Source organism: Phyllostomus discolor, chromosome 3, assembly GCF_004126475.2.
Source record: "Phyllostomus discolor isolate MPI-MPIP mPhyDis1 chromosome 3, mPhyDis1.pri.v3, whole genome shotgun sequence".
Classification (NCBI taxonomy): domain Eukaryota; kingdom Metazoa; phylum Chordata; class Mammalia; order Chiroptera; family Phyllostomidae; genus Phyllostomus; species Phyllostomus discolor.
In genome coordinates this window covers 35238068-35264845 of record NC_040905.2, presented here as the reverse complement: position 1 = coordinate 35264845, position 26778 = coordinate 35238068, and the positions used below count along the sequence as shown (strand labels likewise).

Genomic DNA, 26778 nt, shown 5'->3' with positions numbered 1-26778 from the left:
GATGAAACCTCGTGAGTCCCACTCTGTCCCATGCAGATTGTGAATCACGTCTCCACACTGTGCACCCTCTCAGCCCCTTAGTCACTGAGTAGCCGTCTTCGTTACGTGATTGACCATTGCAGGACTGTAGTGCTTATGTTCAGGTCACCATTGTTTTACTTAACAATGGCCCCAAAGTGCAAGAGCAGTCATATTATCCATGGTTTCAGGCATCCACTGGGGGTCTTGGAATGTATTGCTCAAGGGTAAGTGGGGGGGACTAGGAAGCGGGAACACCACTGCAAGGAGACAGAGGGATCAATAGAACACGGCAGCTTCTTCAGGTTTCCAAAGGCACTTTAACATTTCCTGGGGAAACTTCAGGTAATTTAAGAGTTTTAGCTGTCAAGAATATGTTCATGCCTCTTCAGGCCTTATCTTCATCACTAAACTCTCCTTAAAATTTAGACTCTACTGTTGATTCTGTTTGACATTCCAAGTAGCAACTCAGCCACAACCTGTCAAAGTCTGAATTCACATCTCTTGCTCTTCCATTATTTTGGCAGTATAGTGAGCTAGTGCATTGAACCAATCACCCAAATTTGCTGATAGTATATGCTAAATAGTTCTAAAGTCTTTCCCTTCTTATCAATTCTATTACAACAGCACTCATTGAGATCTTTATCAGGTCTCACTGGACCCTTGTAACAACTTTCTAATAGGCTTCCCTTCTTCTAATTTTCTCTCCACTTAAATTCATTGCTAACACAGCCACTGGAGAAAACTATCAAAACTTAAAACTAACAAGGCAACATTTCTGCTTACAACTCTTTGGAGATTTCAAGAAACTACAGTATGGAGTCCCCAAACTATGGGGAGGTTTTCAATAACTTCCCCAAACTAATTCTTTCAGCATTTTCCTTTGAATACACTTAATATGATTTAATTTACTGCTTAAAATGGGACTTCTTGAGAAGAAATGAGATCTATTAATTTGTATATGAGAAATGCAGGTTCAAAAGGAAATAGGACATGGGTCACCCTACCGTATAGGTCTAGCTGCTTCCATGGTCTTGTACACAACCTCCTTCTAGAATCTCCACTTTCCTTTCTCAGATTACACTCTTTGACATTCTGACATTCAAGTCAAATTCCATCCACCTCTGAATGCATTCCTTCACTGCTTTTGAAGAATCATTTAATTCTGTGCTCCTATATGCTAATAGACAGTTCTATTTGCTAATGGATGGCATTTGCTATGTACATGTAATATTGAAATTTATGTAGGTATTTATTTTTTCAAAGATTGTAAACTCTCTGAAGTCAGGAGCTATTCTTTTATATATCCACTCTGCCTAGTATACTTGTGTTTAAAAATTTTTGTTGAAGTGAGCAGATTTGAACTTCAAATCTGTCTGTGTAACACCTATGTTTCAATGTAGGTAAAGAATATGCTACTAAATTTTTTTTTATTGGAGATACAAAGGCTGACAGATTAGTCTACCCAAAGATAATTTTAAAAATCAATAGGCTGACAGTGACCAGACAGGAGAGGGGATGGAATTTCAGGGGAAAAGGGGAAGGGTTTGCAGGAACAAGTATAAAGGATGCATGGACAAAAACTAGGGGGGAATGGAAATGGGAGGGAGGTGGGGAGGACTGGGGGTGTGGGCTGGGATGGGAGTAAAAGACAGAAAACTGTACTTAAGCAACAATTAAAATAAAATAAAATATATATAATAAAAAATCAACAACTATATGAGCAAACATAATCAAAATTTTAAGGCAAACAGACTGAGGAAAATATGTATAATAAGTATTGAAAGACATGCTTTGCTGTTATTGGGAAGAATGCTATATGGAAGGAAGTTTAGGTTTCACAAGGCAGGGCTTCTGGAGACTAAGGAGTGCCAATGTGAATACGGTTAGAAAATAAATTCTGGAGTCTAAGCTAAATAAGAAAGAAAATAAGTTGTTCCAACATAGGAGACTATAATACAACAAACCAAGAAAAGAATACAGTACCAGGAGTGACAGTGGAAAAGAGTGGAGATCAGAAGAGACATGCAAGGGAGAAACGGAAGGATCAGAATTTATGAACTTCATTGTAAGAAGTGATACCGTTGCTGGTCAGATCAGGGTGGGAAAGGTGTCTGTACTTCTCAGAAATGGAAATGAAATGGAGGTATGGAGGTAAGAATTTCTGATGAGGTTTGGTGGAGTTGGAAAGTTAGAAAAGGGTTCAGAGGTTGATCAATAAATAATAGACACACAGAGAGGGGTGTAAGTTGATGGGGTGTGTTTGCAGAGGCAAAGCCTTGTTGAAGAATGGAGCTACGGTAATGGACTCCAAAAAGCATAAAAAATAAGAAAGCCACTTCAAATGAGAAGAAAATTTGGAAAGTTGGTGCCATCAGGAAGAAGCTTGATTTCAGTGTAATCAAGGAGATGAACATATTATCTTTAGAAGTGATCAGAATGTATGTGAGTTTGCTGACAATGTCACAACAGTTAAAGAAGACCCAGGGAAGGTCATTGGGTGGTAACTGTTGGTGGAGAGGGCAAGGCTAAACTGGGGTAGGTATGGCAGAAACAACATATTGACAAAAAAAGCAGCCAGAGATTGTTCTGCCTTAGTTGATAATTGCAGAGTTGCCTGAAGGGGATTTGAACACAGGAGACTGTGTTTCCAAAGTAGCCTTTTGTTAGAGCAATGTTTGGAACCAATCCGTTCATTTCAAATGAGGCTCCAAGTGAGGGACAAGGTTGACGTGCACCTCAAAGTCTTTCTCAATCACTAAGTGACATTTTTCAGTGCTTGTTGCTGGATGAAGGCTGTGGGTTGAGCTGTTACAAAGTCCTTTCTCAGGAGCATAATGTTTGCTGTTACACTTTAAGAACTTTCTCTGGTCTTTTGGAAGATGGAAATTAGGAATAGTTAATAATAGTTTAAAAGATCATTGTGCTACCTTGTCACAACTTATTTTTGCAATAATTAATGAAAATCACAAAAAAATGCAAAAGTTGAGCATAAAAGAATTTAAAGCATCTTAATGAAATGAAAGCTATGACTAATTTCTCCTGGTGTCTCACTTCCTGTAAGAGTTCATGTAGACCAGGAAGAAGTTTTCAGTATATTTTCCTTGGGTTCACTGATTTGATATTCATATCAAATTAAGTCTCTGACTTTCCCCAATAGATGTTAAGGAGCTGAATTTGATCTTAATTCTAGCTAAATTTATTTTTGAGATCTATCTATTCTTCTACCAACATGGCAATGCCTCTAGGAGCTTTCTAGTTTAATGGCTATACAGCTTCCAGAAAGCTCCTTCATTACATGTCTGACACATTGTGATACACACAAATGAAACCCAAACAATTCTGGCAGTTTAGATGACATTTCCCCTGCTGTTGTTGGTCTGAACTCACCGGGTAGTAGCATTCAGAGCATTTCATTGCCTGTCTCAGTGGGTTGCATTATATTTTCGGTATCACACCAGGTAGTAACACTTGGAGCATTACATTGTCTGTCTGACTGGGTTGGATTGCACTTTTAATATCATGCTGGAGAGTTTAAAGGAAGTATTTCTCTAATCTTAATTGGGGTTACTAGGGTCAAACCCAACTTTACAAAGCCCGTGTTCCTTCTCATCTTATTGTCATGCTTGTGTATTAAGTCATTTAATTTTTGAAGTAGCTTTATTATAAATGGGGAAAAAAGACCTGTTTTGTGATGTGGTCAAATGTGATCAGGTCACTCTTTTATGCAGAGAAACATATGATCCACCTTTTCACATAATGCTCCAATATCCTGGTGTTGTGCACACCCTTCTGAGACTATAGCTTCATAAATCCAGCTTAAACACTGATACATAAAATCAGTCTTCTCACCTTTTATGGTGGATCCTAAATTCTCTGTCACATTAATCTCTAGTTAATGTCCTAACATCTCAGCTTTTGTCCTAACATCTTACCTTACACATTAAGAAATTACAATTATATATTTAAATCACCAGGACACCTATCATTTGGACTATAACATGAGTTGTTGTTTACTAGAGAAAGAAAATTACTTAATTTATGTGTATAACTGGGTGAGATTCAGGTTATTACTATGCAATATCACTTTAGAACGAGAGAAGGTGAAAAAATGAGGTGTCATTTTCAACAACTTTACATTAATGTTTAAATTAAGTTTTAAAATGATTACAACCACCTGCAAAAGAAAAAGTTTCTCTTTAATTTTAGAAGTCTTTTTAAAATATGTCTAGTGCATAATTTGCATTTTTTGCCAGTGGGCCTTAAATAAATTATTGAAGTAAAAAAATTATAGTTTAGAACAAATCTTATTCCTTTAACTTTTTAAAATTGTTTTTCAAGTACAGTTGTCTCCATTACAGTTTAATATTTTAAATATTGTATTCATTCTATTAAATCACAGCATTTATTGTTAAAAGTTAAAGTTAGAAATAAAGTATCTGATTTTCTTTTTAAATATGTATACATGTATACATCTAAACAGTGACATTGAAAGCACTGTGAGTTTTTATTTTATCTTCCAACAGAAATACTGAGAAAAACATTTGAATGTTACATAACCTATGAGCTATTATTCATTAATGTGGATGAGAACTAACTGCTGATTGTCAAAGTTATAAAACTATAAAAATATCTACAGTGAACATTCGTGAACTTATACAGTACTGAACAAGGAGTACATATAAGAGAGGACATGGATTTGCAGGGTATAGCAGAGTCTTTTTTATTAATAAAAAAGTCTTAACAGAAATTTCAAAGATACACAAAGTAAATACTATAATAAATCACTAGATTCATTAATTATAAATATTTTGCAATTGTATTTAAATTTTCCTCCCTTTCATTTTTTTCTACTCTGGAATGTTTTAAAGCAAATTTCAAATATTCTATCATATATTACTACAATCTATATTTCTAAAAACATAGGACTTTAAAATATAACCATATTACCACTAAAAAAAATGAGAGTACAAAGAATGTTTGAAAAATATGAATGAAATTTGCTTTCAGTGTTGTGTGATTTTCCCGTGTAGTAGATACTTAATTAGCATGTTACCAGTCACTACTGACTTGCCTCAATAGACTGTCAGAGTTCAGTCTCATGATTGAAATTGGGGAGGTAAAAGGTAATGGTGTATTGCCAAGAAATTAGTTGCAAGGGGATTAATATATGAAAGGGACCTACTTATGTGTTATCTATTTTATGTGATATTTGCTTTAAAGTTCATCTCAGCCCTCCCCCCGAGAAGTTACTGTTATCAGTTATGTTATTTATTTTTTATTTTTTTATGAGATGTGTGTAGAACCCATGGACAAAGACAACGAGGGGAAGGATTTAATGTGGAAAGGGGGTAGGCAGGGCAGGAGAGAGTAACGGAGGGGGGAAACGGGGACAACTGTAAATGAACAACAATAAAAACACTTTTAAAAAAGTTACAGAAACATGAAATCACCTATATAATCATTGCCCAGAAGTAACAGATGTTAGCTATCTTATCGTAAGGTAAATTTGCTTGAAATAATTTTTAGGAATAAATAAAATATTATAGATATACCTTAGAGTCACCACATGTTCAAGATAAGGAAAAATAAGCTCAGAAAGAGAAGTAACTTGCCCAAATCCACTTAGCTAGTACAAGGAACCAAGATTGGATCCTTCCTTCATGGGCTTTGGGCTCATGTTCTTTCCTTCTCTGCTAAGCACTTTCTCTGTGCTCCCTAGCAGACGTATACTTTGTAGACCTGTTTTATGATGGAGGAAATAATTGAGCCTTTTAGTTTTGTGGTACCATATCAGTTGCCAATTAATTTTTTGTGCACAATAAAGTATTATATGTTTACTTGTTCAATTACTTTCTGTACTACATCAAGAGAACCAGACAATTTGGTTATAATAGCTCCACTGATTTCAATTTAATATTATTACTCATTATAGCCCACACAGGCGGGAGTATAAAGGCATTCACAGAATGCCAGGTGTAGATATAGCAAATAAGCAATACTGCATGTGTAAGTGGTTTAAATTCTGTGCTTAAGCATGGAATCTCTGAATGGAATATTTTCAAATTATGAAACCATTTTTGTTGCTTTAATTTTTTCCCACCTTTGTTATTTACCTCTTCTACAACATTTATAAAGTGGGGATCATATTGTGTATATCATGGGACTCGGTAAACAACTGAGGTGATGTGTTTGAAGGCGTTGGACAGAGTGATTGGCACAAAGGAACTACTCCAAACTTATTTATTATGGTCACTTAAAAAAACTATTTTGGTGTGGTGGTGGGGTTGGAAAACAGCCAGTATATTAAACATTTTTAATACTTTTATTTGACTAAGTTCAACCAGCTGCTATTTAAATTTTGGCATGTGGAGACCTATTTCAGGAGGGCACTTACTCCATATCCATAGTTGATCTTTTCAAAATGGAAACAAATCGCTATACCTTCCTGGTAAGGGTGTCTCATTTTTGTGGGCACATGAGAGTCTAAGGAAATAAGCAAATATTTAAGAAATGGTATTCTTGGTCCACTGGCAGTAATAACCAATTAAAATGTTATCATTATTTTATTAAGGCAATGCTATAGTTATAATTTCATTATTTCTAGAGAAGTACCAGGAATTTTATTAAACACATACTTTTACACAGTTGAAGTCTTAGATACTGTTATCATTATTGTATATATGAGAAAAACAACTGCATGGGGAAAGAAGTGTTGGTAGGTTATTAAAATATAAATAAATAAGGAGAAAACTGAAAATGCAGGCTATTGTCAAATCTCCCTTGAGACTCAACCACAGAGCAATATTTTTGTTTCACTGTCATTAATGAGTTATTTTGAGCTCTTTTTTATGTGGGGACAAAGAAATGAATAAGAATTCATCCCTACTGCTAAGGCACCCCAAGTCTTATTAATTCAACTATTGAGAATATCAAAGCAATGAAGAACAAAAGAATACTGAGACTCCACATATCTGCTTTCATTAAAATAACAAATACCTCAGATTCTTACACCAAATAATCTGTATTTTCCAAGTGGGAGTCCTTAAGATATGAATGTTAATTATTCTATGTGATTCTCCCTAGAAATTTGGAGGTCTGAAAAACAAACTAATTCCATTTATCAGCTTAAATTGTAGTTAATTAAAAACTAGTCCTGACATATTAAGAGAGAGGCTAATTAATATTTTCTAGAGGCTTGAGTTTTTGTAAAACTGAAAGTATACGCCCCAGGAGGAGAACAGTATTGCAGAGTGAGCAATAGCAAGAGCTCTTATTAATATTAAAATAAAGAAATTGGCTTGGATTGGGAAACAGCCCAAAGCTTATCTACCACAGAAGTGTGTCCTCTTCCTCTTGTTTTGACTCATCTTGGTTAGAAAGCACAGATGTTCTGTGCATCTGCCGCTCTCCCACTCTCCCTCAAATTTCACTTACCAGCTGAGCCATCAATCCTAATACATCCAAAAATATTTTATCATGATAATAATTCAACTGTTGTAGTTGAATGCATACTAATTTCTTGAAACCATGGATATTCCAACTATATTGTGAAAGCTCTCTGAAGACTCCTCAAAAAAAATAAAAAAGAGATAGTCCCAGTGATTATGTTTTATCAAAAAGTTTATTGTTCTGCCAAATATATATCCGGTGATTTTTATATGACTGCACATCTTGGCATTGCATAACTCCTAAGCAGTGTGCACAGCTATGCATACAGTAACGCCACCATTGCCAATTTTATTAAAAAGCCACAATACATAAAAAAGAGAAGAGATGTTCCCTGTACTGGTGTTTCAAATATATATTTAAATAGTTTATCTATTCAAAATTCATTTCTGATATATTAAGTAGCTGTATTCCAAATCTTACAAGATGCACATCTCTTTGCTATTTTTTTTTCTCAGATTGCAGGAGTTGAATAGCTCAAATTATTCATAACTGGTAAAGCATGCAAATGTGAGATTAAAAAAGGAAATGAAAGCTACAGACTGAATGGCCTACAGGCCTTGAATGTTGTCTCGCTTTTAAATTCATTATATATATTTTACTATTTTACTTTGCTGCCACTGTTAAACTTTTTGACCTTTGCTGATGCCATAAGATCTATGTCATGTCTGTTCACTGGTTAATGGAGAGCTGCTGAAGTCTGAGGGAACCAGGAGGCACCCAGAGCCACATCTAAGTTACTATCTCAAGAGCCCTTCCCACGAAGGGCAAAGGTAGTGTGGGCTGCGAGAGTGATGCTCACCGTGGGCCCGCACTACGTGTGTCTGAAGTACCCGGGAAGAGAGCCGAGGAAATGGACCCCCAGAGTGCGTGTGATAGTTCTCTAAAGGGGCCGCCTTGGCAGGTGTCCTTCCTGACCAGCTCTAGGCATATAGAGCACAGGAGTGGGGGGGAATTTAACATTTGTCACCCACAGGACCTCATTTGATCTCACAAGGCAGGTATTTCTCCTGGGTTCTGCAACTCACCGGGTTTCACTTATGTCTTGAAAGCTTAGAGTCAAGTTCATACCTACCATATCATTCTTCTTGATGTGTCTTTTCGTATTAGCCTAATTTCTGGTATTTTTTAGTGTTTCTTTTCTACTCAATCTACTTTTTAAAATGTTGGCTTCTATAGCCTTATAAACTGCTTTGAACCCTTTCTGTGGAAAAAATGTGTATAATTTAGTAGACAAATAACTAAATAGGAAAATGAAATAGCTGATGGCATCGTTTGACCCACGGGGAAGCTGCATGTAAGTAGCTTGCCCAGGTTGCACAGTGAGTCCCTTGTGTGCAAGGGATGGGCACCTGGCTTCTGACCTTGGCCTTGACGTCTGTACCTTGCAGCCACATTTACTCATTACCTCTTAGTCTCTGCTGAACACATACGATTTCTTAATAAAATTTTAAAATGATTTTTTAGTCATTTCCATTTTCTGCACTTAATAATGTCCTTTCTGATTGAAATTCCCCTCCCCTTTTTCATGTCCAATAGCTATACTCACCTTCGGGAGAACAGGTGGAAATACCTTCCTCTGAAGCCTTTTTTGGTTCAGAAAGAACATCATTTCTGTATCCCTTCTGAGACTCCACTTTCCTTTCTATTACTAATATAGAAGTTTCTGTCTTCCCTGTCTCCATATATTCTAGGATTTTATTTGTTTCTCTTCTTTTAATTTGGATTATGGGGACTGAAAAGATAATGTTAAGATTTTTAAATGGTGGATTTAAGAGCCCTATTATCTTACTTTTCCTTCTAAACATGCCCGAATTAGCTCTTGGGTAGGAAACTAAAACAAGGAGGCATACTTTTTTTGCAAAATAAATTATATTTATAAAGTTAAGTTCTCAATGGAGGGAACAAACATTTTATTATTTTCTTTTTATTCCCCAATACAATACAAAGGTGTCAAGTATTGGTTTATAATCCACATGTAATAATAACTGAGTATTTTTAGGCAAGTGGCAAAGGCACTGGGGGTTTAATTCTTCAAAGGTTTATAGACTATTTCTTTCATGGGCTTTCTGTGCTCAGAAGGTGAGACAGTATATACAGATGCCTAAGAACATGGACATTTTAACCTCACTATGTGGTTAAACTCAGCTCTACTACTTGCAAACTGTGCCACTGAACAAGTCACTTAACAGTTATGGGCCTACATTTCTTCACCAATAAAATGAGGATAATCATATCTCTATCTTTAAGGTGTTGTGATATTTTAACTGAAGTAATATATATGTATAAGGCATAGAGTAGGGGACACATAGTAAGCAATGTTTGTTAGCTATTTGTCATTAATTTGTAAAGAACTAATTTAGGGTGGCAGAGAAAAACATCTACGGTAACTAAGATGAAAAGTTTACAACTGTTAGTAGAGAAATAATTAAGGGGATATTTCAAATATTTGGAAGCCTTTTCTATTTCTGAAGAGCAGCTGTGAAGAGTCTACGGTGACATTAGATAGTGACCCAGAGAAAAGGCTGGGGAAGGGGGCGGTGGGAGATGAGCGGTGGGGGAGCAGGCAAATCAAACAGGATGGTTTCCTAGGCAACACCGTTTTCAGAATCCCAGCAGTGGCACACGCCTTACGGAGTCCTCAGCCAAATCGCATCCATGAAACTCTATGAGGTAAATTTTAACAGGGCTCTGACTGTCCCTACTCTAAGTCAAAATATGGGGTCCAGAAACAAATATTTTACATTGTGATATGATCATAATTAAAGAGAATAAGAAAGAGTGGATTGTTTTATGCAGCCTTGCTGCTGTGGGGTGGTAAAAGGCATTCCGAAGAGCTTAAGCTCTTGTGCCAGTTTTTCAAAGTAGCTTTGATGGTATTTAGATGGCAACCTCATTGTAAAGAGAATTGGACTCTCGGAGCCTGGGAGAATCAAGCAGCTGGCACAGCAAGTTATCCGAATTTGATAGGAATTGACGTCAGGGAGCTGGGAATGCCCAAGGCAATCCTGCTTCCGCCTCTTTGTGCACTATTTTGACAATAGTGAGAGTGTCTGAGTATTAATCATTTTCTGACACTGTTGGCTCTGATCTTAGGCAAAAATAAAAGCAACTAGAAGTTTCCCGTCTTGGTCTTCATTCAGGGCATTTCTTCTAGAAAAGCTATTCTGCAGCAAGGTTGTATATACGTGTATGCCATACAAGTACCTACCTAATCTAATAAATCTAAAAATATTCACCTGCAAAGCTTGGTAGAAATCTTGCTTTAGGCATCATTCTTGGAAAGAGATGTTTTTTGTAAAGCCTTATTGGTAGGGATTTAAACAAATTTTAAGCCAGACATTTATGTCCCAATGTAAATGTTAGGATATATTTATACTGGGTATATCTTTTTTAAAAAACCTTGCAGTGTGGGTATATAAGCAGAGCCAGATGTCTCTGTCTTAATCATTCATACTCTCTAATAAATAACAATTACATACAGTGATAATAAAGCCCAGATGGCTAGCACGTCGCACAAATCATTGGATGCGCTGTATAGTCATTCCTCATTTTCCTTTTTATTTATCCATCAATCAAATAAAAAATAACTACTTTGTATGAACTAAGCATTGTGGTAGTGATTATAAAAACACAGTCAGACATTACATAACATTGTTTGCTTTTATTTCCATTATCCTCAGGTTGTAGGCTTCCATAGGAGACTCAGGTTTCTTCTCATTTTTTTTCAAGATCAAAACCAGAGCTGAGCTTACCGTGATGGTTGCTTAACTGGCAGGGTTACTAGCCTGGTCTCATGCGTCATGGTAGACATTACTGGTTGTCACACAGGGGTTGATGAGTCATAGGACCATGGAACTTAGAACTCTCAGAGAAACTCAGAGGTGACTCAAGTTATATTTTACAGGAGAGGAAATGTGAAAAATGACTAAATAATTTCTCCCCAGGCAAGCAACTAGTTTGTGTAAAACTGAGGCTTACCCTGTAGTCTGTTGACTGGCGATATTATGTTCTTTTTAGTATTAACGCCTCACAGAAATGTGCAGGATGAAATACATGAGGGTGCAGTGTCTTGGATTTGCTGCTGCTGTTGACTAAGGGTGGGGGCAGCAACATCAGTTTAGTAGCCATTGCCGTGCAGTCAGTGAAATAAGCAAGTTATAAAAATGTGTGTCTCAATATTACTATCAAATTATTTAACTCTAAAGCAGAATTAGTATTTTGACTTTAACTTCTGTAGGTGGTTTTTACAGCTGCCTTAAAATATTCCTTGTCAGCTGTGAATAGAAATTCAAATTCTTGAGTGTGATAATGGTATAATTTGTGTGTTCCTTAGTTTGTATTTGCAGACTTATGGTCTCATTGTTCTCTTTTTGTTACTATAACCTCTGAATATTTGTCTATGGATTGTTGAAACTTATTGTGAGATTTAATTCAATTGCCTTCTAAAGGGATCTGTTGCTACATGTAGTGATGCTATTAAAAAGTATAGTTTGCAAGTGATATTTCAAAGTTTTGTCTATTTAAAATGTTGTGCAGGTTATTATTTTATAATTACAGGCTATGTAGATTCCATATAAAATCTTCTCTTTCCCCCCATCATAAAACTGATGTTCAGTTGATGCTGAGTTGAGTTTTGGGGGTGGACGAAGATGGACATTTGACTGCATGCAATGTGGTTTTCTAAAGTCCATAAGCCAAAACCACATTCAAGGCAGATGCAATGCCAAATGGGCAATGCTTTATACAAGATGGTGTTGCTTTGTGAATTTGCTAGCCAAAGATGATCCCATCTCAGACTAGTACTTATATAACAGTGCCAGAGGAGAATAATTCCAATAGAGGTAAATTTGAACAAATTCAGCAAAATGTCCAAAGGGTAAGGATCTCAGAGAAAATGTACATATGCTCACATTTTGCAAATGACATATTTTAGGCACTCAGCAGCCCTATTATACTCAGTTAACATGTTTTTAAAGATAAATGTTATTGCCCTGGCCAAGTTGCTAAGTTGGTTGGAGTGTCATCCCATATGTGTTTAATTCGCAATCAAGACACATACCTAGGTTGCAGGTTCGATCCCCATTCTGGGCACATATGGGAGGTACCTGATTGATGTTTCTCTCTCACATAGATGTCTCTCTCTCTCTCTCCCTCCCTCCCTCCCTCCCTCTCTCCTTAAAAAAATCAATAAACATATTCTCAGGTAAAAATTAAAAAGTAAATAAAAATAAATGTTAATGAGGTATATCCTATGTACATATGAGTACATAGTTATAAGTATACAGCTTGATGAATGTCCACAAAATGAACATATTTATGTAACCATCATCCACACGAAGAAGTAGAACATCATCAAGTCCCTCAGAAACCCCTGGTGCCTTACTCCAATCACCTCTCCCCCGCCCACTGCCAAGGTAACCAGTATACTGGCTTCTGGCACACTAGATTGGGGTTTTTTTTTAATTTCACCTTTATGAATTTTGGGTTGGAGTGTTGCATTTTTCTAAGCTACTCATCATAGCCAGAAGCAGAACTCAGTTAAGTTTTCATTTTATTTTTTTTCTCCATTAAGTGGAGGGAAAGAAAGGAAGGTGGGTTAATGGGAAGAAGGCCCTGCTTCTCATTCATTCTTCCTACACTGTGCTGTACACAACCCTGCTTCAGTAGCTTTGCCCTGTGTCTTTTTTGTACTTGGAGAAGTTTTTTAAAACATCTAGTTTTGATTCTTTACATGTTTATTTTATAACTTTATTTTGTATGGTTTTAATAATAAAATGGAAACAATCAAGTGTCGAGGAAGGAGAGAAGAGTATTTTTAAAAGAATCCCCTGCCTTGTATAATAATTTCCTGTGGGACTTGGATGGCCAGTGGAAACAACCAAGACGCTTGGGGACATACAGCAATCAGCAAGCCCACCCCCACCATGACCCAGTGTGGACATCTTTGATTCTGACAGTCCAAAAAAAGGTGTAGAAAGCTAAACGAACCTTTCTTTCTTCACCTTTTCAGAAGGAGACACAAGCAGACCTTAGAGATGGGTTAGAAAATAGAATCCTAATGCCCTCCTCTAAAACGTTTTTTCCAAACCCTTTGAAGTCAACCCTAACTAACTAACTTGTTCGAGTTCAAGGTCAGTGTTCCTGCTTTGCAAAGCTAATTTTCAGCTTTGCAAAGCAGGTGGCTAAAGTAAAAATTCTTGCCATGCCCACACTGATCTTTCAGTAAAAGTAAAGTTACAGATTTGCCATTCCTTTAGAGAGTTGTAGAATCAAATTTAAGATTATGTGTTATAATTTTCTACTTTATATAGAGACAGTGTCTAGCTATGGTTCTTAGCTTTCTTTTGGATGGAGTGCCCTTTGAGATTCTCATCAAAGCCACATGCTTTATACCTGAAAGATGTGTGGATACAGGCACAATTAGCGACTTAATCAGGTCACAGACCCCTTGAAGCTAAATTATGAATCTCTTTGGGGATCCTTGAGCATTATTCTCAAGTTTTTATTCTAAATTCTAAAATTCTCAAGTTCACTAAGGAAACAGTCTGGGAGTGTTGGAGGTATGCCCCTTACTCTCGGTGTCTAGGAAAGGACACCACACAGCCTTCGTCGTCTACCCTTCCTCTGTCCCACATTCCTGCTTTATAACAAAGATTTTTTTTTAATTTTGTTGTATTTCCAAACCCAAATTACCTGGCTTCAGATTAGTTTCTTTTCATAAAATAGAAGAACTTTTTATCTTAAAAATTGTTAGCATGTTTCTAGTAGGAAGAAAAAGAAAACACAGCCCTGTTTCTATACTTGAAGATAGTAATTAATAAATCAAGCTTTGGTTGCTTTTTACTTTTGAACTTAAATACTTGGCATAATAAATCATTTTTGCATAAAACTCTCCATGGCTTCAGTTATTAATATTTTATTATTTTGGTTGCACATTGTTCAAGTCAGGATGAGCTAGGTAATTCTGCAGTCATATAAAAATCTTAATAGCTTAAATACAGTAAACATAGTTTATTTCCCACCCTTTCAGTGTATTCAGGATAGATTGGCAAGGAGGTTCTGCTCGTGGTAGCCAATGTGGGACTCAGAGTCACTAATGCTCCATTTCAACACAAGCCTCCACAGTTACCTCAACAGAGAAATAGAACACAGTTACTCAGGCACAGGATCCTAAAGCCTTCAGCCAGAAGGGACATATTACTTTTGCTCAAACCCATTGGTCAGAGTAGATCACATGTCCATGCCTGACATCAAAGGGGCAGAGGATGTACCCAGAAAGAGGAAGACTGGAGGTATTTGGTAGACACATTAATCATGACTTCACTCTTTTCTAGACTACTCCTCCAATTTCTTCTAACATCTTGGAGGTTTGGTTGCAGTTAAGCAAGAAAAAAAAGCTTAAACCATCGTTAACTCATTCCATAATATACCTGAATTTAAAATAAATGAGTATGTGATGGTGTATAATGAACTCAAAAGAAATAAAATGCAAGCAGGAATTTTAGAAAACTGAACATAACTCTGAATCACTCTGATTAGTATCATGTCACCCTAAGTCATTTATACCTGTAATAACACATGTACTGTGATTTAAATTATGTAGAAACATACCCCTCTTTACTTTTTAAAATTCTTGTCCAGATCAACCTGAATGGAAAAATTGAATTAAGAATGAATACAATATCCAGAATATATTCTGGTTTGTCTATACATTTTAAGCTAAGTTTTATGTGGTAACTGTCCAAGGAATAATTGCAGTGTTGCTCCATTTTTTATTCAGCAGAACTGACTCCTGCTGTCCCCCTTGGAGTGACATGTGGAGGTGATAAGAGACTTGGCTAATCTCCTTGGTCACTTCCCTCTAACAGTTCACTTTAGGGCATCCCAAATAGTCTGCACCTTTCCTTCAGTCTGACCATTGGCTTGGGGGTGATGAAGAGTGATGGGGACAGATTAGATGAGCTCTGGCTCCACAGATTTCTTAAACACACATGAAGTAAATGCTGACCCACTGTCAGGAGTAATAACGTCTGGAAATCTGGACATTGAAAAGTCAAGTCCTGTATAGAGCTGTTTTGTTGAAGCAGTAGTATTCTGAGAAGGTAGCTGCAACAAGCAAGAAATTCTTGCAAAATAGAAATTTTGACATCTTGATTATTTTGCTAGGAAAGAAACATGTCATTGATAGATTAGTGGTCTGACATTGACTACAGTATTCTAAATAACACAATTAATTACAAGCTTTAGGTGTAATTATTCATGTATGTACCAACATTCAAAAACCCCCAAGTAAATTCCATATGTTATTACTAGAGTAAAATTAAGAACTATGTGATGGCTCTCTTATAACCACTAAAAATTAAGGAATAAATCTTTGATTAGAAATTGGGGCCTAAATGGTGTATTTGGGAGACATTAGTGTAATGTGAGTAACTTGTCCCACCAAGGTAGTTCATATATGAAAACAAAAGGTCTAGAACAGTCTTGAGAATATCCTATGCTAAAGAGCTAAAGAGCAAACAAGAGATGGAGCAGATACAGAAAATAATTCAAAGTGCGCTTCCCACAAATAATGAAACAGGGGAGCCATGAAATGTACTACTGAACTACTGTACTACTGTACTACTGAAATGTAAGGTTATAAGGAAATACTTCCAAACTGTGAGAAAATAGTGCAATGATTAATTTTTTAAAGCAATAAATGGCACATTACTGGAAAATAACATGTTTAGCATAGGGTCTGTTTATAGTTGAGATTAGGGGCTATATCCAATTGCCTATAAGGAATACTTCAAAGTTATGTAAACCTGGTGGTGTTTCACAGATTTCTCTTACTGGGATCCATTCTTTATTTTTAGTTTATTTAAGATTTTATTTATTTATTTTTAGAGAGGGAAGGGAGGGAGAAAGAGAGAGAGAAACATCAATGTGCAGTTGCTGGGGGCCGTGGCCTGCAACCCAGGCATGTGCCCTTACTGGGAATCGAGCCTGTGACACTGGTTTGCAGCCTGTGCTCAATCCACTGAGCTACGCCAGCCAGGGCTTCTTTCTTTATCACTGTAAGGAATAATCAGGCTTTACACAGAATTTTTTCTTTACTTAAAAAAAAAAAACTAAAGTTTTGCTCTTTAGATTGTTTTTAGATGAATTTTGGGCTAATATTGTACTTTGAACTAATTTATACTGTACATATATTTTAGGCTTTATTCTAGGTCATTCTTTTTTTCTTCTATATTTCTTTCTTTTTCATGAGAAAACGGAGTGACTTGAACTGGATATAACTACATTAAGGGCCATGAACTTGGCATTCTCTAGCAAGAAAACCTATGCTTATTACTAGACTAAATTCATTCATATTTATAGTGCCTGGTGGGACTAAAGAAGGGGCTGTGTGTAAGGAGGACAGTAATCCTCCTATAATCTGCTCTTAGTCCTTATTTATGCAGAGAGCATTCCATGTGTGCAGAGAGCATTTCTAGTCAGAATTTTTATTTTTCAAAAATCTGTTAACAAGTAGTACTCATTCTATGGTAACTTTTTCATTAGTTTGTGAAATACTAGCCCTTTTATTAGGCCTGGTGTGGTTAGCTAGCTGTCTTCAGCATAGGCTTTAGGTATTATAAACATTAGTTTATAATATTAGTATTATAGACTAGTAATTATAGACATTAGTATTATAATATGGAACAGGTTTACAATTCTAATTTTAAAGAATATTGGAAGATAATTTTTATGAATTGTGTTGAGAGACTTATATGACCTGTCAGAACAATTAATAAAATTCCCATTTTGAAGGGGAAATTAAAAGTCAAGGTGATGGAAAGGTTATATCCATGCTTTCACAGGAGATGAATGGCACAGATAGGATGTCTTTGGAAGCTAATGAGAAAGCCTCCTCAGGCAAGCTATTCAAGAGCAACGTCAGCAAGTGAAATGGGCTGTTGCCTTTGGGGAAATGATTTACACTGTGGAAAAACAAAGAAACCCACCTTGGTTTAGGAGCTGAGCTGACTGTGGCATGGCTCTCTTCCAGCCAGTTGGCTCTTCCTTTTTGTTTTCAGCATAAAAACCAGCCTTTGCACATGAAGAACACTGTCCGAACTCAGCTTCCAGTCTTCTGTGTACTTGATGTGATTTTGAACAATAAAATTCGCAGTGGGCGCTTCAGTAAAAAGGCATATTTACTATAGATCTGTGTCTACTTATACTCTTTGTCATTGAACTGCTTACACTCGAACAAAGTCTGCTTAACCTGAGCCTTTTCATAAGTTGTTGTCCTTTCAAAGGCAGTATGCAGAATCGAAGGAATATGTGATTTGTCTTTTTGAAGAAAATAAACTTTTTCTTCTCTTTTCCTGTGTTTTGCTCATCTCCCTGCTTACCTGACTGCATGTGACAGGGATACTAATGTCATATTAGTGGTTATTGTATATAATTTTAAACCATTTCATTTTTTAACCTTTTTTTAAATAAATACAAAAGTGGAATCCGTACAGTAAACAAATTACCCTGAACACAGAGTCGCTGCCTCTGGAAGCTCGGCTGCGTGAGGACAGGTTTGGGGCTATCGTCACTCCACTACCACCTCGAAAGGAAAGGACAAGAGACCACACTCTGTGCTGCTTGAGAAAGGCCAGAGTTAGAGCCGAATGGCTTGTCACTTTGTATTCTTCAGGCCTTTTTAACCATCTTCCTATGCGTGATGCATTTTGTAGCCGTCGTCACTTGTGCAGTCGCAAAGGGAACAGGAAATGAATAACATGATTTGAAGAAGTGTGGAGGGATGTGAGTCTTATGATGATCCTTAGGATTCACAGAAGCTTTTAAAGCTATTTGTGCTGCTGTGTGCCCTGTGTCAGTTAATATTTTATCTTTACTCCATTTTTATGTTCTCTAGTATAGGAGATGTTTTAAAATTGTTCTAATGGCCTCCTTCCCCACTCCACCCCCAAGCCCTCTAGCTGCTGGCCAACCCCATTAGTTTCTTTTATTTAATCGTCATCGTCCTTTCATTTGTTTAAACAACACAAAATAAATACTTATATGCCAAGATAAACACGTGCAAGATCTTTTAAATGGCAGTACAGGATCACCTACAAATATACAACATAAAGGCATTTTCGTTTAGCCTCTGATGAGTAGTAATATTAATATCAAGGTTAGTTTACAGTATTAAGTGTAGTTTTTTAAGTTATATTTCACTTAGCAGTGGAACACCTTAATCTGGTAAAAGTATCTCTTTGTATGTAATATGAACTTTTATATACTCTTGGGAAGCACTGTTTCATTCTTTTAAATGACCGCAGCATCTGAGAAGTAAAATCAAGACTTCTAAATATCTAAAGCAAAGAAATATTAGAATGTAATCAAAACATTTTCTGAAAAAAGATCAAATTCTCATTTGCATTAGTCCAATAAATATAACTCAAGGACTAGCTAAGTAGTCAAAACAAAGGTATCACACATAGGTCAAGAGATGCTAGGTAAGTAAGTGATGCTAAATTAAAGATTCCTCAGATTCAGGGGAGTTTGCACTAAAGAGATTTTCTGTAATCTCTGTAATATTGGAAACTATTCCTTGGATTAATTTACTGATGAAATTGGGGGCGTTGTTTGTTTCCTTGTGTGTTATTGTTACTAGATGCCTGCAACAGACCGAACAGACAAGAAAACAGTGCCCTCTGTGAGTGGGCATGCGGAATGCATCTCACTAGCAAGAATCAGTGTATTGTAAGAATGGAAAGCATCACAGGCCGATTAAAATAATACATGTTATGCTAGGTTTGTTTTTGTTTTGTTTTTCCTCACCTGGGGACATGTTTCCATTACCTGAGACAGAGAGAGAGGGAGAGAGAGAGAGAGGGAGAGGGGAAGAGAGAGAGGGAGAGAGAGAGAGATCAGTGTGAGAGAGAAATATCAGTTGGTTGCCTCTCATGTACACCCAGACCCAGATTGAACTCACAACCCTGGTATGCACCCTGACTAGGAATCAAACCTGTGATCTTTTGGTCTATAGGGTGACACTCCAACCAACTGAGCCACATCAGCCAGGCCTGTGCTAGGGTTTTTTAACCAACAGTTTGTTGGTGATGAAAAATAAGAGAGATAGATTCCCCATCTTTGATATTCTATTAAATAAATCATGACGTTTTGTTACATCCAAACATGATGGTGTAGCTCAGTCACCTCCTAGAATGATCTTTGACAAGCCACACTTGCAAAGAGAGAATCCACACCTTCTAGTATGTGGTTCCTAAAGCTATAGGATAAGTAGCCTGGCACCTGGTGGGATATCAGATTCACCTGAGATTTTTGTTTAAAATAGAAATTCCAAAATCTCACCCTCAGAAACACTGATTCATAAGTCCAGGTGGGTCCTGGGAACGTCAGGCTTTTAGCAAGCAGCCGGGCAATTAAGACACACTGCAGGCTTCAGAAGTGATGCCTTTCTGTGACTCTGCCTTTGGCATCAGCTGACCAGACAGCACCTGAGTTGGTGCTAGCTTTGGCTGTGCTGCTCCCACCCTATGGACAATGTTTTCTCCTGCTCAAAGGTGGGAGCTCTCCTCCTCTCTCAAAAGTCCCATTTTCTCTTGGGATGCTTTCTGTTCTTCGGCTCTTGCCTGTCAAGGAAGGAATGGGAAAATCATTTCTTGTAAAGGAACTGTTCTTTGACTTTTGGTAACTGGCAGCGTGAACACATTTCTTCACCTAATATGTTCTGTGCCTTCTACCTCTTCCAGAACTAAAGCTATGCCAAGTTCATTTCCTTCTTTCCCTGGGTGGAGGGCTTTCTGTGAGCATTACACACTGTCAGAGACGTCATACCTATGCGAAAGCTGACACACTGATGGAAACCACAAACACTTGCCCTTTATGATTTAAATGTAGCTTGTCCACCCTGGCCAGGTGGTTCATTTGATTAGAGCACCATCTCCAAAGGTTGCAAGTTCAGTTCCAGGCCACGGCACATACCTAGGTTGCTGGTTTGATCCCTGGTTGGGATGCATATGGAAGGCAACCAATCAGTGTCTCTCTCTTTCTCCCTCTCTCTAATTAATAAAAACATATACAATTCTCAGGTGAGGACTTAAAAAAAATATAGCTTTTCCTAAATAACACTATATGTGAAACGTACTATTCTTTGCTGGATATTGCATCCGATTCTGTGTGTTAGCTAGGGTGTCATCTGTGTTGATCATGCCCACAATCTCACAAAGTGTACCTTTCTACCAACATCACAATGTCTCAGACTAAAGGAAGCCCCTGGTTTCATCGCCATGACAATATCAGTTAGCAAAGCTTCTGTTTCTCTCATAACCGGCCAGTGTCTGGCACGTCTCTGTCCTTTCTTCCTGATGCTGCTGGGAGACACAGCTGAAGCTCTGAGTTAGAGAAGATGGCAAGGCCTAAAAGTAAGGCCTCCTGGCTTACAGGGATGAAAGCATTATTCTAGGCTCTGACCAAAATCTGCTGAACTACAAAGGAAGATGAGAAATTCTTGACTCCCCAGGGTAGAGTCTGTGACAATGTAATACTAAACAACACGTTCTACTACCATGTTTAGAAATTGAAAAGAAAATAAAACTTTGCTTTACCTATTGATTTTAAAATTAAGAAGGAATGCCCCTTTGCTCTTTTAACTTTCAGAATAGTGCACATTTTATATGGACATTCCTTAGCTGTGTGTCATGCTTTTATTGTGTGGTAGTTCGGTGCCATTAGATGCTTGAAGTGTTTTTTATGCCCATATCAGTGCTTTGTTAAGTGATCAAGCATGCCCATGAATTCACTGTAATCCTTCTCTTTTTGTGTATGTTTTTTTTTTTAGGTAAGTACTTTTGGTTTCCTTAATGCTGAAAGAAAATGCACCTGTCTGATGTAGAACAAATGGCTTATAAACTCAAAAAACAAAAGATAAAAATTCCATGCTGACGGTAAAGAATGGCCTGCGACCTGATACTGGTAAGAATGACATCAGCATGCAAACATTCCTCTTTTTCCTAAGGGAAGGGGGCGAACCGCACAAGACGATGGAGTAGGGATTGTCTCTGTGAGAGTAAGGAGAAGACTGTAGGAATGTTGCTGAAGTATTTATTCACACCTGCTTGTTACGTCGATGAACAGGTGATGTTTCTGAGCTGGCTTACTATTTCCCAGATTGGAAATTATCCACCTAAGTGCAGCTTTTAAACATTTCCTAAACGTCCCAAATGGAAACAGATGCGGGCAATGCTGAGGAACTGTTTGTCATTTGTTTCTAAAAGGGAGTCAAAAATAGAAAATGTAGTATTTTGAGTATTTAATTTTCACATGTATAGGTATAAAGCGATCTACTTAAATATTTCAGTGGCATATGATCGTGTATAGATGTATAAGCTTCGTCCAGAAATATTTTTAAAGCTTTTTATAAGAAATGGTTACAATCTGGTTGAGAGGGAAATACCAACAGACTGAAACCTAATTTATTTCACATATTGCTTACACCTTGTTTCTCATTTTTATGTATAGCTCCTGTGTGTATATCAAATAACATGTAAAATATAGTTGAAATTATAATGCCTCAGGGATGTTTTGCTTTGGCTCTGGATTTCCAGATTTAAATGTCTGTGGTAAATAGTATATGTTCATATCGATGTCAGTGTAGTCCTTTTAGTAACAACACATTACATTTAATATAAATTAAAATTTACTATGAAATATAAATGGGTAAATGTATGAATAGAAATATATGAACATTTAACATAAACAAATTGCCAGGGTTCAGCAGGTTAAGAGACTGCTGCCTCAGACTGAGCCGTTTTCTCTGCTGGTCACTGGGCTTTCCTCACTGGGTGCCTGCTCTCCTGCAACACTCTCTCTGCTTCACACGGCTTTGTCTGTGTGCGCCTATGAGCCCGTATCCCGCACAAAACCTCCCTCAAGCACTTCAACCCATGCTGGTTTATCTCTGCCCGGAAATCATCCTTCAGTAGAGTCCCTGTGTGTTTGCTGGGGCTGCTGTAGCAAAGTACCACGGACTGGTGGCTTAAACAAAGAAACAAGCAAATGCATTTCCTTGTTGACCTAGAGGCTGAAAGTCTGAGATTAAGGTGTCAGCTGGGTTGGTTTTTTCTGAGGCCTCTCTTCCTGGCTTATAGATTTGCCTTCTTCTCCCTGTGTCTTGACATGTTCTTCCCCCTCTATGTGTCCTAATCTCTCCTTAAAAGACACCAGTCATATTGGAATAGGGTCTACTATAAAGACTTAATTTTAACTTGATTACCTCTTTAAAGACACTATCTCCAAATACATTCACATTATGATGTTAGGATTTTGACGTATGAATTTGGGGGCATATAATTCAGCCCATTTTCATCCATATGACAGTTCTCACTTTTTTTTTTAACCATTTCATGTAAATTAGTTCTGTCTTCCCCAGTCTAATTACAAATCTCAAAGATAAGGACCAATCATATTTTTAAGTTGTATTGGCTTTATTCATAGTACCTAGAGGGGAGGGTACATGATATTAAATATTGAAGATGTCTTGTTTAATATGTTGGAAAGAATAATGTGAAAGGACCAAGCGAGCATTCTTTTGTCAGTTGTCACTGACTTTGGCTCCCTTATCTTGACAGAAAGAAACCAGTACCAGACTTAGGTCCTGGGGTCAGGCGGGGGTCAAATGCAGGCTGTCTACTTCACTGCAAGCAGACCCATCAGCATTCCTATCAGCAAAGGCAATCTGGTGAAAGGAAATGCTGATCCCTGCAAATGGGTGAACGTGTGAAGGGCATTGAACCAAGGCACATACCACAGAAGACAATTTGGGCTTGTAGAAAATAATTACCTAATTAAGAATCTTTGGAATTGGAGTCAGGTTCTTGGAGGGTAAAGTCATGAACACATTAATGGTCCCAAGGTACTAAGTTGAGTATTCTGGAACTAAAATAAATTTTAGTTCTTGAAATCATGCTATAACTTCTGAAATCCTGCTTAACTCTTTACTAATAATTCTAAGTATGAGCACTCTAATTTATATTTAAGACAATAAGCTCATTAAATTTTCAAACTTAAAAAGTTAACTCAGTTGGAATACTTTCTTCAGTTCCACAATTTCTAGGGCCAGCATTCAAAAGTATTTTTAGTGCTTTAAAATAGAATTGTCCTAAATTCAAATTATACAAATGCTCATTTAATGCAGTTATAAACATGGCTCCAGGTTTTTTTAAATAAAAATCCTAAGAAAATACAAAACCCATCAAACTTTAGGGTAACTGTGTTGCTTTCTCTGACCAGGAGTGTATCCTTGAGCAGGTTGCTAAGCCCAGGTGAGTCTGAGATTCTCTATCTGTAAAAAGGAATCAAAATACCTACTTCACTGGGTAATTGCTTATGTTAAATTAAGAATAGCAAAGCAGTTAGCCTAGTCCTTATAAAATAGTTGAGTTCAATAAATGTTCTTTTCCTTTATCACTACTTCTGGTTAAAATTTTCTCAGTAAATTAATCATCTATCATAGAGAAGGGGTGAAGATTTGATTGCTTGACTGATTTATTCTCTCATTTCAAAAATGTTAGCATCCATTGTATCCTGGCTTCATGCAAGTTGTTGGTTAAATAATGATCAGAAGAAACATACAGAGTTCCAACTTTCATGGAGAGACAGGCATTAACTAAAATTCCAAAAAGTATATGTAAAATTAAAGCAATAAGCCCTGACTGGTGTGGCTCAGTGGAATTGTTACTGAACAACAAGAGGGGACCTAGGGCAATGTACTATTTACTGAAAGGAACCCCCCACCAGGCTCGTTATGTCCACCACCTATAGGAAAGACATCTCTCAATGCCAGAAATTCATAAAAAGGAAAGCAAATGTTTCTTTAATGCTATCCAGGCTTAAAGTAGTGACCTAATGTCTTCATCAAAATCCCAAAGTCCCTTAAAACACCCACAAACACACACAGTCCTTCCTTACCACTTTGCCCAATCTGGGGTACCGTATCTCAGGAAGTGAAATAGAAGTGCATGGCTCAGGCAGCCCCCAGTTCTTCCCAGTAATTTGTGTTCGGCTGGTAGGCCTCCCTCGGTTCCCGGCACCATCAGCTGTGTTGCCGGGATCTCTGCTAAAGCCAGGTGGTGGTTCCCCCTTCTAAAGCTGCGGGGGTCCCCACTCTGGCAAAGTTGCATGGTTCTCTCTCCAATGGCTGCAAGGAGGGGGGGGTCCCCACTCTGCCAAAGCTGAGTGGCGGTTCTCTGCTAAAGCCACATGGTGATTGCCTCTCACAGGGCTGCAGGAGTCCCCACTCTGCTGCTAAAGACTGAGTGGTGCTCTCAATGGCTGCCGAGTTTGGGTTTAAATCCCCGCGCCAATATTCCTCTGTGGCCCCATTTCCGACTCCTCCCACAATCGGCTACACTTGCCATCACTCTCATATCTTTCCAGCTTTACTGGGCTGCTGCTGTGAGTCTGGGCAGGTGTGGCCCCATGTCATGGAGCCCATCTTCTCCAAGCTTCCATACATGTGCTGTAACTCAGGGGACCTGCACCCCAGTTATGTCTTGGTGGGGAAGTTACTTCTATTCCCCTGGCTCAGAGCATGGCCACAGCTATTTAACATACTTATGCAACCAGTTAAAGGTTATAGATATGTTAAATGACCACACCAGAGGTTAGCTGCAAAGCTGTTGCTATGCAAAACAGCTCTCAATGGCCCTGCTCCATTTATCCCTTCCCCCAGCCCACACCTGGGGGGGGGGGGGGCAGGGCGGTGAGGACATCCTAATATTTCTTGAACACCTTGAGTTCTGGATCCCATTTCAAATTCCTATTTGGGTTCCCCCTCTTAGGTGCACCCTGTAACAGAATGAGTGCCAGCCTGCTAGCCAAAGGGTCACCAGTGTATATTTATTTATATATTGTGCAAAGAGAACATAAATCACTTTAGACAAATACAGTATCTCCTTCTGCTTCATCATATAATTTATTTTCAATTGCTAGAAAAGTTAAATAACAGAAAGTATGATACATAGCACACGATGTATATTTTATAGTAGTTTTTTGTCACTGACTATCTCGCATGGTCATAGAGAGCTGAGTATTGAGTACTTACAAAAGGAGGCCCATTTCCTGGCTGGTGTGGCTCAGTGAATTGAGTGTGGGCCTGCAAAACAAAGGTTCACCGGTTCAATTCCAAGCCAGGACACATGCCTGGGTTGCCGGCCAGGTCCCTGGTATGGGGGCGTGCGAGAGGCAAACAAATATTGATGTTTCTCTCCCTCTCTTTCTCCACCCCTTCCCTGCTCTCTAAAAAAATAAAGAATAAAAGGTTTTTTAAAAAGCAATAATAAGTGTTATGTTTTATAGTGCTAGGAGATTTTGTAACAAGGAAACCTGTCATTTTGAGGTTATGTGGGAGATGCCAGGAAATATTTCTCTTAGTATGTAACAAATGATCTGATTTTGAAGGGGTGTGTGTGTGTGTGTGTGTGTGTGTGTGTATCTAGCAGTGGTAGTGGTTAGGGGTATGGTGGTGGTGATCGTGGTGGTGGTGGAGGTGGTGGAAAGGAGGAACAGAAGGATGAAGTAAATAAAAGATGAGTATCTGGGAAGCAAAATGTGCAAAGTCCTGATGTGGAAAGCAGTGTGTAGAGCAGTTTTCTAAAGGAAGGCTAAGTGAAGCTGGGATGCAGAGAGCTAAAAAGAAGACAGCAGTTGGAGAGGAGAGTACAGATCAACTGAGGCAGACCCTTGCAAGGAGATGGTCTTCAATCCTAAGAACAATGGGGAGCCAATAAAAGGTTCAAATGGGTGGGAAGGTGAGGTCCGTAACATATTCAAATTTGCATTTTGAAAGATTTGTTTTGCCTTGCAGTGCTTTCTCAAGAAAAGAGGAATTTACAGTATGTGTATTGATAGCAAACATAGACATTTCACCATACAGTTGTGTTTTTATTGCGTTAATTTTGCACATATGACTTCTGAATGACCTGACATCCTTTAAGGTTTCAGCATATTCTATGTTCTGAATCAATGACACTTATAAAGGAATGTTGGTTTAAACTTCCAAGTACAGCTGCCCATTTGACAAATTAACTAAAAAAAATTATGACAAAACTCTCTGCTAATTTCACTGAGCAGTAGCAATGGAGAATTCAAACAATAGAATAATTGTCGTAATTCCGTTGGAGTACTTTTGTTATAAGAGATGAACTCTTGACCACCTGGCTTTAGTAGAAAGATTAATAAGGATGTGATTCAGTGAAGGGACAGACACTCCTTTGGATCCTTAAAGCATCCTCTAATCCAAATTGGCCCCAGTCGTGG

General features: G+C 37.7%; 1 protein-coding gene and 1 long non-coding RNA gene across 2 annotated transcripts in view; both read left to right on the top strand.

Annotated features, from left to right (window-relative positions):
- LOC118499225 overlaps positions 1–23685 on the top strand; it is a 108477-nt gene extending 84792 nt beyond the window's left edge. The window contains exon 2 of the long non-coding RNA XR_004901751.1: positions 21302–23685. This is a non-coding gene — a long non-coding RNA (uncharacterized LOC118499225). The remainder of the gene's footprint in view (positions 1–21301) is intronic.
- Positions 1–26778, top strand: part of PDE4D (phosphodiesterase 4D) — a 798342-nt gene that overhangs the window by 368728 nt on the left and 402836 nt on the right.